Source organism: Lygodium microphyllum, chromosome 24 (assembly GCF_053477565.2).
Source record: "Lygodium microphyllum isolate KBCC chromosome 24, Lygodium_microphyllum_v1.1.10, whole genome shotgun sequence".
NCBI classification, from domain to species: domain Eukaryota; kingdom Viridiplantae; phylum Streptophyta; class Polypodiopsida; order Schizaeales; family Lygodiaceae; genus Lygodium; species Lygodium microphyllum.
In genome coordinates this window covers 134697795-134712929 of record NC_141158.1, presented here as the reverse complement: position 1 = coordinate 134712929, position 15135 = coordinate 134697795, and positions in this window count along the sequence as shown.

The window sequence follows — 15135 nt, the reverse complement described above, 5'->3', positions numbered from 1 at the left end:
GTGTACCACCGGATCACTCAGTGGAGCCTTTACATTATTATGAGCTCTTGTACACCTGGTGTCCTCACTGAAGGAATGCCAAGCTCATCATCCAGGCTCTTTGAGCCACTGGAGTCTCCATCAAGAACTGCATCAATGCCTTCTGACACTTTATTCTTTCCTTTGTCTTTACCTGTAGTGCTACTAGATGCACTTGAAGATGTAGAGGTACTCCTTAGTCTCCTAGACCAAGGACTACCAAATGATATCTCTAGTCCACTAAGAGTCCGTGATTCTTGCTTTTTAGTCTGCACATGAGTGTCATGATCATCATCATCATCCAATGCATCACCACTAGATGCATACCAACTGCTCATTTCATCAAAGATGACATCCCTGCTCACTCTGAACTTACATGTGACAGGGTTATAACAGTGATACCCTTTTTGCTCTAAAGAGTATCCAATAAAGACACACTTTTCAGCCTTTGGATCCAATTTCTTCCGCAACTCATCTGGCACATGAACATATGCAATGCAGTCAAACACTTTCAAGTGTGAAACATCAGGCTTCTTACCTGTAAAACATTCTTCGGGGATCATACCATGAACTGCAGCTGTGGGAGTTCTGTTCATAATATAAACAACAGTATGAGCAGCCTCAGATAAAAAATGCTTAGGCATATTCTTTTCAGCTATCAAGGCACGTGCAACTTCTGCAATATGCCTGTTTTTCCTTTCTGCAACCCCATTTTGCTATGGGGTATACCTACATGTGAACTGTCTCTTTATCCCATGAGATCTCAGAAAATCATTGAACTCATTCGAGAGGTACTCTCCCCCTCCATCTGACCTCAAACACTTTACTTTCAAGCCTGTATCTCTTTCAACTGCAGCCTTGAAAGTTTTAAAGTGCTCAAACGCTTCACTCTTTTCCTTCATAAAATATACCCACAGCTTTCTAGAACAATTATCAATGAATGTGACAAAGTATGAATTGCCTCCAATAGATACATTTTGTGCAGGCCCCCAAATGTCTATATGCACAACATCAAGGATATTTCTGCTTACATCTCTATCATGTGAAAAGGGTTGTCTTGCCTGCTTACCAAACTGACATGCTTCGCATACCTTATGAAATTCTGCAACTCTAAATGTAGGCAAACCTGTAACCAACCCTTTGGACTGCATTAATTTCAGCCTTTGTACATTTGCATGTCCAATGCATTTGTGCCAAATTTCAATATCTGCAACAACACTTTTCCCTTAGCATACATAGCAACATTCATAGTAGGAATTCCAGCATTCAGAGTAAACATATGTCCAACTCTACTTCCCTTTGCAACTAACCTGCACTTGTCATTGAAGTCTTCTACAAAGCAGCCCTTTGCATTAAATCTGACTTGCAGCCCTTGCTCTACCATCTGACCCACTGACACCAAGTTCTTTGTAATAGATGGCACATGCAATACATCTGAAAGACTCTTTGTCTTACCATCATGCAAGGACAAGGGAACTTTTCCAATGTGTGAAATTAGGTGGCATGAATCATCACCCGTCTGCACATAACTTGCATTTTGCAAATCCTGCATCTCTCCAAACCATTCTGCATGGTTGGTCATATGATTGGATGCACCTGAATCAACATACCAAACATCTTAATGTGTTCCCTTTCCTGTAACAACATTCAGCATATGCTGCATAACAAACAAACGTTCATTTTTGTCTTCATTCTGTCGTGAAGACGATGCATAGTTTCCTTGCTGTAATTTACCACTGCAAATATCATATTTCTTAGTATAACATTGGGCTGCAACATGACCTGTTTTGCCACAGTAGTGACACACAATACCAGAGTTGTTAGAGCCTCTGTTCTGCCATCCACCTCTTCCTCTAAAGCTCCCCCTGCCTCTAAAGTTACCACGACCTCCTGAAACCTGCATATCGCCAAATTGCTGATTCAATCTGTTTTGCTGGTTGTCACTACCACGTCCTATACCACGGCCTCTTGAAGAGAACCTGCCACATCCCCTTCCTGAACTGGAGTAGAAAGCTTGGACCTATTCACCACTTCTTTCAGATGTCTCACTTTGCATGTTGATCTCTTCAGTGATCATAAGGGAGACCAACTCATCGAAATTTGGAAATGGCTTTCTAACGTATACGGAAGTTACAAAAGACTTCCAAGACTTTTTATTGTTAAGTCCACCCAAGGTAGACGACACCAAATCATCATCATCGGGCATTGCATCAATCACTGCCAAGGTATTTGCAATGCTCCTTACCTTTAGTGCATACTCATTGATAGACATCTTCCCTTTCTTCAATGTATTCAACTCTTGCTTGAGTTGAATCTTTCGTGCCTTTGTATTTACAGAAAACATACTTTCAAGTATGGTCAAAGCTACATATGAATTCTTTGCATTTCTAATGTGTCCCAGCATATTACTGTCAATTACTGCAAACAATCAATACATGACCTTCTTATCTTTTGCATTCCATTCCTTTCGTGCCTTTGTCTCTTTTGCAGTTGGAGGATCACTCACCTTCGGCTCCTTTTCTTCACCTGAAATAAACTCGTAGAGGCCTTTTCCAATAAGGAAGTTCGTGACACAGAACTTCCATGAAGGGCAGTTGTTCTTGTCGAGCTTCTCAATGATGGGACTTCCACTGTTCTTTGCCATTATCACAAAATTAATACCAAATAGCAAGCAAATGTTCTGCAACCCTCGACCTGTAGTGCACAGCAATACACCTAACAGCCTTTTTCACTGTCTGCTCAACAATACATGCAATCTGTAACCAGTTTGCAGATAAACCTTGTGTTTACTCACTGGTAAACATCTTTGAACTTACAGATCTGAAATCTGTAACCTGCGCACCCACTTTCGGTCAATACAGTCGAAGTCACATTGTACCTGAAACTGATGTCCGCAACCTTGTGGCTCTAAAACAGGCCCTGAAACGGCCTCAGATGCCCAAAATAACTACGGGTAAGCCTTAAAGGTCTTATCTGCAGAATACACAGTGCTCTTCGCGCACACCAAATCTCACTGCAATCTGAGGTTTTTGCTCTGCCCTGCTTCCGGTGCCTCCACAGGCACTATCCAAGAGAAAGAGTGGAAGGATGGGAGAGCTTCTTACCCGTGGCTTGCTTACTCAAACCTTGCTTCTTCTCCTTTGCTTCAGCCTTCGAAATCAGCCTCTCTCAGTGGCGTGGCTCTGATACCATGTCAAGAATCGCATGCTGGGGGGAGTTGCTCAAGATGCTGCACTGAACACACACAGAATGCACAAGGAGAAGCTCACTCAAGAGACAAGAAGAGAGATGGAGGCCAAAACGTTTTCTTGCTGATTTCTTCTTCTTCTTCCACACACTTTTCAATGTACACAAAGTATAGATAAGATACAACATAAAGGAAAGTGGCCTACTAAGTCAAACAATGCATAACCGACTACACTAGTCGACTGGCGCTATAACTATGTCATCTGTAAATAGGTGTTAGAACCTGAATATAATAAGTAATGAGTCAGTGGCCATGTGAGAGTCATAATGACCACCGACGTGCTAAGTGTAGACATATGGACCCATCTAACCAGGCGGTCCATCATCAATGTCCGCATGTGTTGAGCTTGTCATCTCAACAGTACATGCGCCAGCACACGCGCTCTAAGACGTGCCCTCAGACGCTCTGAGAGGAAATATTTTTTGCACCTATGTCTGTGTCTACACTGAGATGTAGACGCGCTATCAGACACGCTCGGTCGGCCGATTTTAGGCCGACGACCGCCATTGATGATTTACAAAATGCAATACCTAATGGAATCACAAATCCTAAATACACAGACAGAGCGGAGAGAGGAAGAGAGAAACAGAGAGAGAGAGAGAGAGAGAGAGAGAGAGAGAGAGAGAGAGAGAGAGAGAGAGAGAGAGAGAGAGAGAGAGAGAGAGAGAGAGAGAGAGAGAGAGTCACCTTGGGTGTTTGGTGTGGCGGGTGGTGGCGCTTCTTCCTTCTCCTTCTTCCTCTCCTAGGTAAGTAACCCTCCCATGATGCTTGCTTGCTTGCTTGCTGCTTCTTCTTGTTCTCCTCTTTCTTGTTCTCTCTTTCTTCCTCTCCTTGGCTTTCCTTTTTCCATTCTTGTGTGTGTGAAATGAAAGAAGAGGTGAGTCATGAGGAGGTCAGGCATGAAGAGACTAGGTGAGGCATGAAGAGACTGCATGTCGGCTAAACTCAAGCTTCAGAACCGCAAAAAATGCAGGAAAGGAAAGGCGCAGTTTGAAAAGAAATGATTTAAGTATGGTTTGAATTTTGACGTGTGCGTCTATTTTCGCGTGTATATGTGCGTCTATTGTTCAGATAGACGCGAGTATAGATGCGAATATAGACGCGAAAATAGACGCCAATATAGACACGTAGTTAAATGCGGATATAGACGCGCATTTGGGCTTTATCATAATTTTTTGTTTTTAAGATAAGTTTTGATAGTGAATTCTTATCATAAGTTTTAATGTATTTATGATGATTTTTGTGTATTTAAAATTGAGATCTTATGTAAACATATGAATGACAAATATTTTGATGTTGTCATGAATTAGGTTTAATCATGTCGACGTCATCATCACCTAGTGTGGTGCAAGCTGGTGAGTCAATGAGCACATCCTCAAGTGAGGATGAAACATTGCGTCTTTATAATCGAGATGCATGGCTACGACGAAAAATTAAATGCATGTGTGATCGTTGTCGAGGGTGTATTTTTTGAGCACGTCGAATTGCAATGTCACACCTCAGCTTGTATGGAGAATGGGACCGAGAAAAATCACCGGTATTTATTGTTTTTTTTTACCACTAAGATTGCATCTATGTTAGGGAATTATATATCAACGTACATGAAACTCCCTTTTGTGGTTGAGCAGGATGCGGTGCCACATCCTCAGATGCTCCCTCCCGGGCGTCGAGAGGCTGCAAAACATCAACGTGAGGAGCAGAGTCTTCAAGAAGAGTAGAGACTAACGACCATGATAGTAGCCCTCATGAAATGCCCCATCAAGTTGTAGAGGATGAGATTTTGGACAACATGGTACACCATCTATTTTCGCAATCGGTTTAGGGAGAAGGTCACTCTACGAAGCCAGATGATCCACTATATGTAGCATCATCTACTCCGTTGTATGAAGGTTGTACGTACTCCGTTCTTCGTGGGTCCCTCGAGATACTTAACTTGCAAACAATTTATGGATGGAGTAATGTCAGTTTGGATGTGTTATTGAATGCACTATCAATTCAGTTTGGCTTATGAATCATAATATTATTCAATGCACTTTGGTGTGAGGGTAAACATCTTCGAACTCAACGTATAGATGAAAAGAGAAATACCCAAGATTGTGGTGTCCTTACTCACTTCGAGGATGCCAATGCTACCATGGAAGGTTATTGTGGCTTGATCCAAGATATTCTGAAGCTTGACTTTAGACGATTCTTTATATATGTACTAGATGTGAAGTGGTTTAAAGAAGTGGTAACAAATGGTGAGCATTGCACAAGTAAACGTCATCCAAGTGGTTTTGTAATCATTGATTCTACAAAATTTCACCAAAATAAGAATGACATATTAGTACTACATCAACAATGCGAGAATGTATATATGCAAAGCCTAAAATTTTTATATGTATACATGTGATACATATACACAATATAATAAGTACTTAAGTTTTTTGCTTTTGTTTTTCAAATACAGGTTATGTATCATCCAATGGTAAACAATAACCGATGGTGGTATGTCATCCCTATATCTAATCGTTCAAAACCAATATGTGGTAATATTACCGACATGGAGATAGCAGATGACAATCCAACAATTAATGATGATGTGCATGATGACACCATAATGGATGATATGCGTGATATAGTACAAGATGAACCTCGCGAGGATATTCAAGGAAACGCAGAAGAAGACAATAATGTGATTGTCGATGATATTGATGAAGTTATTGAGCAATATAGCAACACATCTGATAGTGGGATAGACTTATTTGTTTCGTTACCTCTTGGTAACATAGACCTAGAAGTAGATAGTTTAGCAAGGGTTGATCATTCACTGTAATATACTTAATTTGCTTATTGATTCAATGTGTATTCCTAATTCTATGCTTTTTATTATGCGCACACGTGCATACTCAAGAATCAATAGTCAATTTTAAAGCTTATAAATTGAATTTTCCATAATAAAAAGGAAGTATCTTTTATCATCTTCAAGTACGTAGAGAAATTACGAGATACATATTGCAATGCTTGCTACTAATTGTAAGGTTTCTGTCGCTTGCTGCTAATTACTTATATCAGGCTTGTCAACTGGAGGAACTGCCATTCATTAGAGAGCAATAAAAAAGTAATTATTAACTCAATTTTTTTAATTCAATGATTCAATGTGTATTCTTAAATCTATGATTTTTATCATGCGCACATGTGCATGCTCAAGAATCAATTTCAAGTGGTTAAATAATTATTAACTTTGGTTTTTTAATTATGTGAATTGCTAATTTTAGATGGTTAAATAATTGTGCGTCTGCTGGCGCGTCTATATTAGCGTCTATTTGTGCGGATATATAGACGTAAAATTCGCGTCTATTTACACGCACTTATAGACGCTCTGATAGACATGCCCGACTTTGCGCGTCTAACATGCGTGTCTATGCCTCGTTTCTGTTGTAGTGGATCAGTCTCTTGACCATTAATATTCAGCCGGTTTATTGCAGCAGAATGAGACATGAGGATGCTGATAATTGCTTGAAGAGATTAATTAGCGGGATTAGCAAATTAGTGAGGGGCGCCCGGAATTTTACCAGATCAGTCATGCAGGGCAGCCGGGGCGAGTGCAGGATGAGGGGCATAGGCAGTGTCAGTGGCGGCGCCCTGAATCATCCAATCCAACAGCATGGGACCCCGTTGATTGTAGGCATACACCCAAGACGAGAGGAGGGGGTTTGCACCTTCTATTGGCCAATTATTGGGAATTCACAGGAGAACCACGTCGCCGACTTGCGCGGCCCATCGTTTTCTTCCTCCTCTTAATTAATTAAGCATGTTGCTTCCTGACAGTCGATCCTATAATGTGATAGCAAGGGTGACAACAGGCACAACCATCCAATGGAGGAGGAGGAGGAGGTGGAGGAGGGCTTGACGACAAGGTCGAGAACGTAACCACCGCTACTCATGTTAACTTGAGCTCTGATCGGTGAATATTTTTGTTTATCCTTTGTAGAAGATGGATTGTCGCAAGACCCATCACGGATCACTAATCACATTACAAGGACAAGTACTTTGGACGGTCAACATTCACTAACAAGTGACGGATGACCTTTGTATGCATGAGTGACATCGATCGATATTGGAAGACGATAGTTTATACAAGTTGGCCATCGCATCGCATTTGGTGAGGTGTAAAGACAAAATAGGAAGATAAGCTTGCATCGTCTGTGGGCAAGGAGAAGGTGCCCAAAGCCCAAATAGATTGACAATCATCAACCTATAAATACAAGTGTTAGTAGCACCATCTAACAAATACTAGATGTTTTTTTGTACTGATGGGTTTGTGTCCATATTGAAGACACAATATGGATATAAATTGTCTCTAAAATAGACCCCATTGTCATGGGCGTGGTTGTATCCAATCAAGCTTAGGACAACCCTGAAGAAGCTATGAGAAAGATCCAATTGTGAACTACCTTTTGCAATCTATTTGAGGTAGCAAATGCCTTGAATGCCAACCAATTATGTCCATTGTAGATATTGGAAGATGTGAACCAAGAAAAATGGTTTATACATATTCCTCCAAACTTGTCGATCTATCCATTCTCCTCCCAAACCATGCGAAAGCAAGAACAAATAAATGAACAAGGGTGTAGTGAACTCATTGTCTTACCTTCTCCTCAATGTCAGCAAGGGCTTGATAGTGGCATCATGTTCCATGTGGTAGTACCTGATTCACCTCCTCTACTCCATAGCTTCCGAATTGTTCTACAAGCAACTGATCCACTAGAGGAAATGAGAAGAAGAAGAAGAAGAAAGTCAACCCACACTACAACAAAAAGGCCTCTTAGACGCACTTTTAGATGCGATTTTTGAATTGAGAGAAAATCTTACGGGCGCGTCTACTAGCCCCGCGTCTACCATTTCGCGTCTATAGTCGCATGTATGAGGAAATTTACATGCACCAATAGACGCGTTGTAGACGCACATATACACGCATGAATACAAGCGTATACGAAAACCAAAATTATTGTTTATTTAATTTCTTTTGTGCATCTACAAGCGCGTCTACAAGAAAATTAGATAGGCATATAGACATGTTCATGGACGCGCTTTTACAAGGGCTAGTAGACGCGAACGCAAAACCAAAAATCTCATTTAAAAAATGTATTTAATTTCTTTTTATTAATTTGAATTATATAGCGCGTGTATGAGCGCGTGTACCCTACATTTTAGACGCGAGTATAGACGCGCGTTTTTCTACAATTTAGACGCGAATAACAGAACTGAAAAAAAAAAAACCAGAGAGCATGTGGTTGATTTGCAACCACATGCTCTCTGGTTTTTTTTTCCCCTCCCATACATCAAATTGTGCATTTGGAAAAAACACAATGGATCTGAAGGCACGAGAATTGAAAACAAAAATCCATGTATTCATTATAGATAAAACGCATTTACATGGGGAGTTTAAGTGCTTGCGACCTAAAGCGTGGCCGTAAGCAGTAGGCTCAAAGATGGATAATAGATATACAAGGAAACAAGGCCATAGAGGAGGTATGGTACTCCTTTATGAATCTGAATAAGAAACATCTTCGCTAGCACCACCATGGCTACTAGCGTCGCTATCCCCCTCCTCGTTATGCTCCATATCGGGGTTCGCCTACACACACAAAAGATCAAGGTTGCTTACGTACAATTGCAAAGAAAAAGTTATAATTAGCTATACTTTTAATATAAAAGTAAGAAAAACATATCTCCTTTGGCTGTCGAATCCTCATAGCCTGGTTGTATTGCTCCTCAGTGATGAGACCCTTCTTATAGAAGTGAAGCCATGTGGCTGCGCGGTTATGGCCTCGATGGTAACCTACCTCTCTAGGAGTAGGTATCCTACCAACGATAGTAGTCTGCAAAACAATTATAATATATACAAACAATTATGAGACACAATGTATTAGAACAAATTATATAAAGAATTAAAAGAAATATAAATTTTAAAAAACTAGAAATCAAAATATATTTACAAACTCTGCCTCCCACGACTCTCTGCCGCCCGATCCAAAATGCGACGATCCCATGGTTTTCATTTGGATGCGTCGCGCCTCTGCGTGCTGGCAACTCTTCACTTTCTCTGTTGCTTTCTTTTTGGCTTTCTTCCACACTATGCGGTGGCACATAGGTGGTTGGCTATAGGCTCCACGCCCCTCCTCCTGTCTCTGCAGTGACTCCCTGGCGCGTGTCATGAGGTGGGATCTTTTGTTGTGAAGCAAATCCCTCACTTTTGTGCATCCCCAATCATCCGAGAATCGCTGACCCTCAGGATTTGGGTACCTCCTATGGACTGCCCTCAACACCACCTGCCACAAGCCACTTTTCTGATTCTTGAAGTAAATGAAACAATCTTTATACGTCGCATGCACGATGCTCCTCATGTACGCCATTACATCCCTTTCTTCATCATCATGGAAGATGCCATCAGTATGTGTAACTCTATAGTACTGGCATACAGGCTCCTCTACATGATCTTCTGGTGAGGGTGATCTCTCGTCACCTCCTAGGCAACCCCCACACAAGCCTCGTCCTCTCTCTCAACTCTCCCTCCTCCCTCTCTGTCGACTACCCTCTGCCTCGCTGGATGCATGTGCTTCTGCAAATGCACGTGCGTTGGCTGACGCTTGTGCTTTAGCCGATGCATGTACAGGTGCTGCACGTGGAGTACCTACAATTTGAGTTTGGACATTTGGTGTTTGGGAAGCAGTGCCAGGCAAAGACGTCAGAGGCGTTCCAGACATGACACTAAACATCTCATCTGCTGTGGGAGAGTGGCCAAGGTGTCTAGTCATCTCTCCCATGAAGTCTTCCTTACTAGGAAAACCTCTAAAAAAAGCATTGACCCCTCTGTCGAACATGCCCAATGTATTATTCATGCGATCCAAATCTGGGTCATTGCTAGATGAACTAGGATGCGACATCTGCAAACAAAACACAAGAATAAGAAAAATTCGTACAATTCCAAAAATAAAAAATTATTTTTTATCAGAGCTGGCGCATGTATAATCGCGTCTGAGATGTAGAATAGACACGCTCTCAGACACTTTCGAGGTCAAACCCTCTGGTCAGAGCGCGTGTATATTCGTGTCTGAGATGCAGCATAGACGTGCTCTCAGATGCGACTCTGAAGTCAAAGCTTCTGGGCAGAGCGCGTGTATTCTCGCGTCTGGAATGCAGAATACACGCGCCTGGAGACGCGATTCTGAAGTCAAAGCTTCTAGGCAAAGCACGTGTATTCTTGCGTCTGAGATGCAGAATACACGTGCCTGGAGACACGACTCTGAAGTCAAAGCTTCTGGGCAGAGCGCGTGTATTCTCACGTCTGAGAGACAGAATACACGGGCTAGGAGACGCGTCTGTAGACGCGATGATAGCAAACATAGCTGCGCGTCTATGTCTGCGTCTGTACTGAAATCTACACACGCTGTCAAACGCGCTCAGTCGGCTGCTTTCAATCCGAAACCGCCATCCATGATTTATTTGTGCTATAAGAAGTTCAATCATAGATCCTAACACACACACACACACACACACACACACACACACACACACACACACACACACATATATATATATATATAGAGAGAGAGAGAGAGAGAGAGAGAGAGAGAGAGAGAGGACTCACCTTGGGTCTTTGGTGTGGACGGGTGGTGGCGCTGCTTCCTTCTCCTTCTTCCTCTCCTTGGTGAGTTACTCTCCCTTGATACTTGTTGCTTGTTGTCTCCTCTCTTTGCTTCTTCTTCCTCTTGTTCTTCTCTCTTTTGTTCTCTCCTTGGCTTTCTTCTTTCCCCTCTTGTCTCTTTGAAGTGAAAGAAGAGGTGAGTCATGAGGAGGTGAGAGATGAAGAGACTAGTGGAGGTAGACTGCATGTCGGCTGAACTCGAGCTTCAGAACGCGCAAAAAACACAGGAAAGGAAAGGCGCAGTTTGAAAAGAAATGATTCAAGTATCTTTTGAATTTTGACTTTTGTTCTATTTTTGCATGTAGATGTGCGTCTACGTTTACGTAAACGCGCTTATAGACGTGAATTTAGACACGCCGATAGACACAGGTTTAGACGCGTAGTTAAACGTAGGTATAGACGTGCATTTAGCTTTCATCATGAGTTTTTGTTTTTAAGATAAGTTTTGATAGTAAGTTCTTATCATAAGTTTTTATGTATTTATGATAAGTTTTGTGTATTTAAAATTGAGATCTTCGAATAATTAATACACCTTGAAGTTTTTATGCAAACATATGAATAACAAATTTGATGTTGTCATGAATTAGGTTTAATCATGTCGTCATCATCACCTAGTGCGGTGCATGTTGATGAGTCAATGAGCATATCCTCAAGTGAGGATGAAACATTACGTCTTCATAATCGAGATGCATGGCTACGACGAAAAATTAAATGCATGTGTGATCGTTGTCGAGGGTGTATTTTTCGAGCACGTCGAGTTGCAATGTCACACCTTAGTATGTATGGAGAATGGGAACGAGAAAAATCACTGGTATTCATTGTTTTTAACACTAAGATTTCTAGTCTGTGTTACTCAATATATATCAACGTACATGAAACTCCCTTTTGTGGTTGAGCAGGATGCGGTGCCACATCCTCAGATGCTCCCTCCCAGGCGTTGAGAGGCTGTAAAACATCGACGCGAGGAGGTAGAGTCTTCAAGAAGAGTGGAGACTAACGACCATGATAGTAGCCCTCATGAAATGCCCCATCAAGTTGTAGAGGATGAGATTTTGGACAACATGGTACACAATCTATTTTTGCAACCGGTTCAGGGAGAAGGTCACTCTACGAAGCCAGATGACCCACTATACATAGCGTCATCTACTCTGTTGTATGAAGGTTGTACGTACTCCGTTCTTCGTGCATCCCTCGAGATACTTAACTTGCAAACAATTTATGGATAGAGTAATGTCAGTTTGAATGCGTTATTGAAGTAGGTATCAATTCAGTTTGGCTTATGAATCATAATATTAATTGTTCTATTTTGAAATCAAACACAAATATATGTTGGTGGTTTTTTAACTCACTTTTAAAAATATATGTAGGTTATTATTACAAATGCTTCCAAAAAGAAACAAATTTTCAACTAAGAGAGAGCAAGCAAGACATTACTTGACATCTCTGGGAGGCCTCGATTATGTCAAGATCCATGCATGTGTCAATGATTGTGTCTTATTTCATGGGACTCATGAGTTCGCACGAGAGTGTCCTGTTTGTGGCAAATCAAGATACGAACTCCATTCATGGCAATTAAAAAGGGACATGTAATGTTGGCCTTTTGATTCCTGGAAAGCACAATGTAAAAAACATGGACATTTACTTAGAGCCTTTGATTGAAGAGTTAGAAATGTTAAGGGAAGGTATTGAGGTGCAAGATACAAGTGCATCTGCATCCTCTAGAGATTTCACGTTGAAGGCCATGTTGTTGTGGACCATGCATGACTTTCCAGGATATGGAGAGTGTTCAGGTACATATATATAATTCTATATTTGAAATTCAAGACTTGAATCAATTGCATGTTATTAATTCACTTGTTTGTTCAGGTTTAACCACATAAGGATATCATGCATGTCCTATATGCGGTTCCTCTCTAGTTTCCTCTAGGCCGGCACGTTTAAAGAAGGTTATCTATGGCAATCATCATCGATTTCTTCCTATTGATCATCCCAAATATGTTCTCCCTACTAATGGAATGACTCCACAATCTCTAACCATTCGAGATTGGAAGGAGAGATGGATTAATGCCGACAGCCACCCTCCACTCGGCATGAGTCGGTAAGAAGTATATTTCTCTCAATTGACTTTAAAGTATTTAGCATGATGAATTGTTTACATAATATATTGTTTGTTTGTTAGGTTCTCTATATTTTTTCGTCTTTCGTATTGGACTGAACTCAAGATCAATCACCTGTTGGACCCCATGCACATATTCAAAAATGTTGTATCTACATTATGGGATCACTTGATAGGGGCTCGTGATTCAGTCAATGTAAGGGAGGATTTACGTAACATTGGTCGCATGAGACGAGCCTGGCCACACATTGGACCTAGAGGAAAGATTGAGCTACCCCATGCACCTTGGATGTTGTCAAAGAACGAGGAAAAAATAGTGAAGGAACAAATATGTAGCTTTCAAACACCCACAGGATGTATGAGATGTCTCAAGGGAGCCTTCATAAAGAAAAAGAAAAGAGGTGTGGAGCAACTATCTGGTTTGAAGTCCCACGATTGGCACAAAATGATTCAAATAAAGGTATCTCTAACCATGAATATAGTAATTAGTGGAGTAACTATGTGTAAACTTTGGGGTATGATGACTTTTTCCTCAACTAATCATTTGATCTATGAATATTATTTACATTCAGTTCGTACTTCCTACTAGCATATCCCATTGTGTATCCAAAGATGTACGTGATATCATTTACAAGATGGGAGAGCTTGTGAGGTGTGTATACATTGTATTTTTTCATTATATATCTTTGAATTTCTACACAAAAATAAACAATTGTCAAATACATCCTGACAGATATGTGAGCTCGAAGGAAATTGATCCAAACACATTGCAAGATGCTCGAGTATTATCTGTTGAGGTGGTTTGTTTGGTGGAGGAAATTTTTCCTCGGTCCATTTTGACTACTCAATTACATTTACTCGTACATTTGATTGATGAGATCGCACTTTGTGGGGCAGCTCATGCAAGGTGGATGTCTTTTCTTGAGCGCTTCATGAAAACCTCGAAAGATTTTGTGAGGCAAAAAGCACGGCATGAGGGAAGCATGGCTGAGGGTTGGTCAGTGCAATCATCCCTTGTTTATATCTCTGAATATCTTGCTGAAGTGGACCCCTCTCAACCACGACTATGGAAAGATGATGAAGAATTGAGGATGACCTCTATAATACCTCAAGGAAAAGGAATGAGTAAAGTGTTAACAAAAGAAGAACTTCGTAAGTTAAATAGTTTTTGTGTGCTCAATAGTGATGTAATGAGCAAATGGGTGACACTATATAATGAAGCAAGGGCAAGAAGAAAAAGCGAAAGACAAGTATTTCGCACCAGATATGGACGTAATGTCTCATTTCCAGATTATCTAAATGCGCTCCCACGTCATATTGATATAGATTGGTTACATGAGGAAATGGAGAGAATGGAAAAAGAGGAGGAAATTAATATATCTCAAGAAGAGTGGGAATATGCATGAGGTTGCTTATCAAAGGTGAGACATACTATCAATTAATTTGTTTCTAGTTATATTTTATATAATAAATTGACATGTTTGATCTTAATCTTTTACTACTAGTGCACATTATTCAATGCTATTTGGTGTGAGGGTAAACATCTTTGAACTCAACGTATAGATGAAAAGAGAAATACCCAAGATTGTGGTGTCCTTGCTCACTTCGAGGATGCCAATGATACCATGGAAGGTTATTGTGGCTTGATCCAAGATATTCTGAAGCTTGACTTCAAACGATTCTTTATATATGTACTGGATGTGAAGTGGTTTAAAGAAGTGGTAACAAATGGTGAGCATTGCACAATTAGACGTCATCCAAGTGGTTTTGTAATCATCGACTCTACAAAATTTCACCAAAACAAGAATGACACATTAGTACTACCTCAACAATGCGAGTAGGTATATATGTAAAAGCTAATTTTTTTATATGTATACATGTGATATATATACACAATATAATAAGTATTTAAGTTTCTTGCTTTTGTTTTTCAAATACAGGTTGTGTATCATCCAATGGTAAACAATAACCGATGGTGGCATGTCATCCCTATATCTAATCATTCAAAACCAATATATGGTAATATTACCGACATAGAGATAGCAGATGACAATCCAACAATTA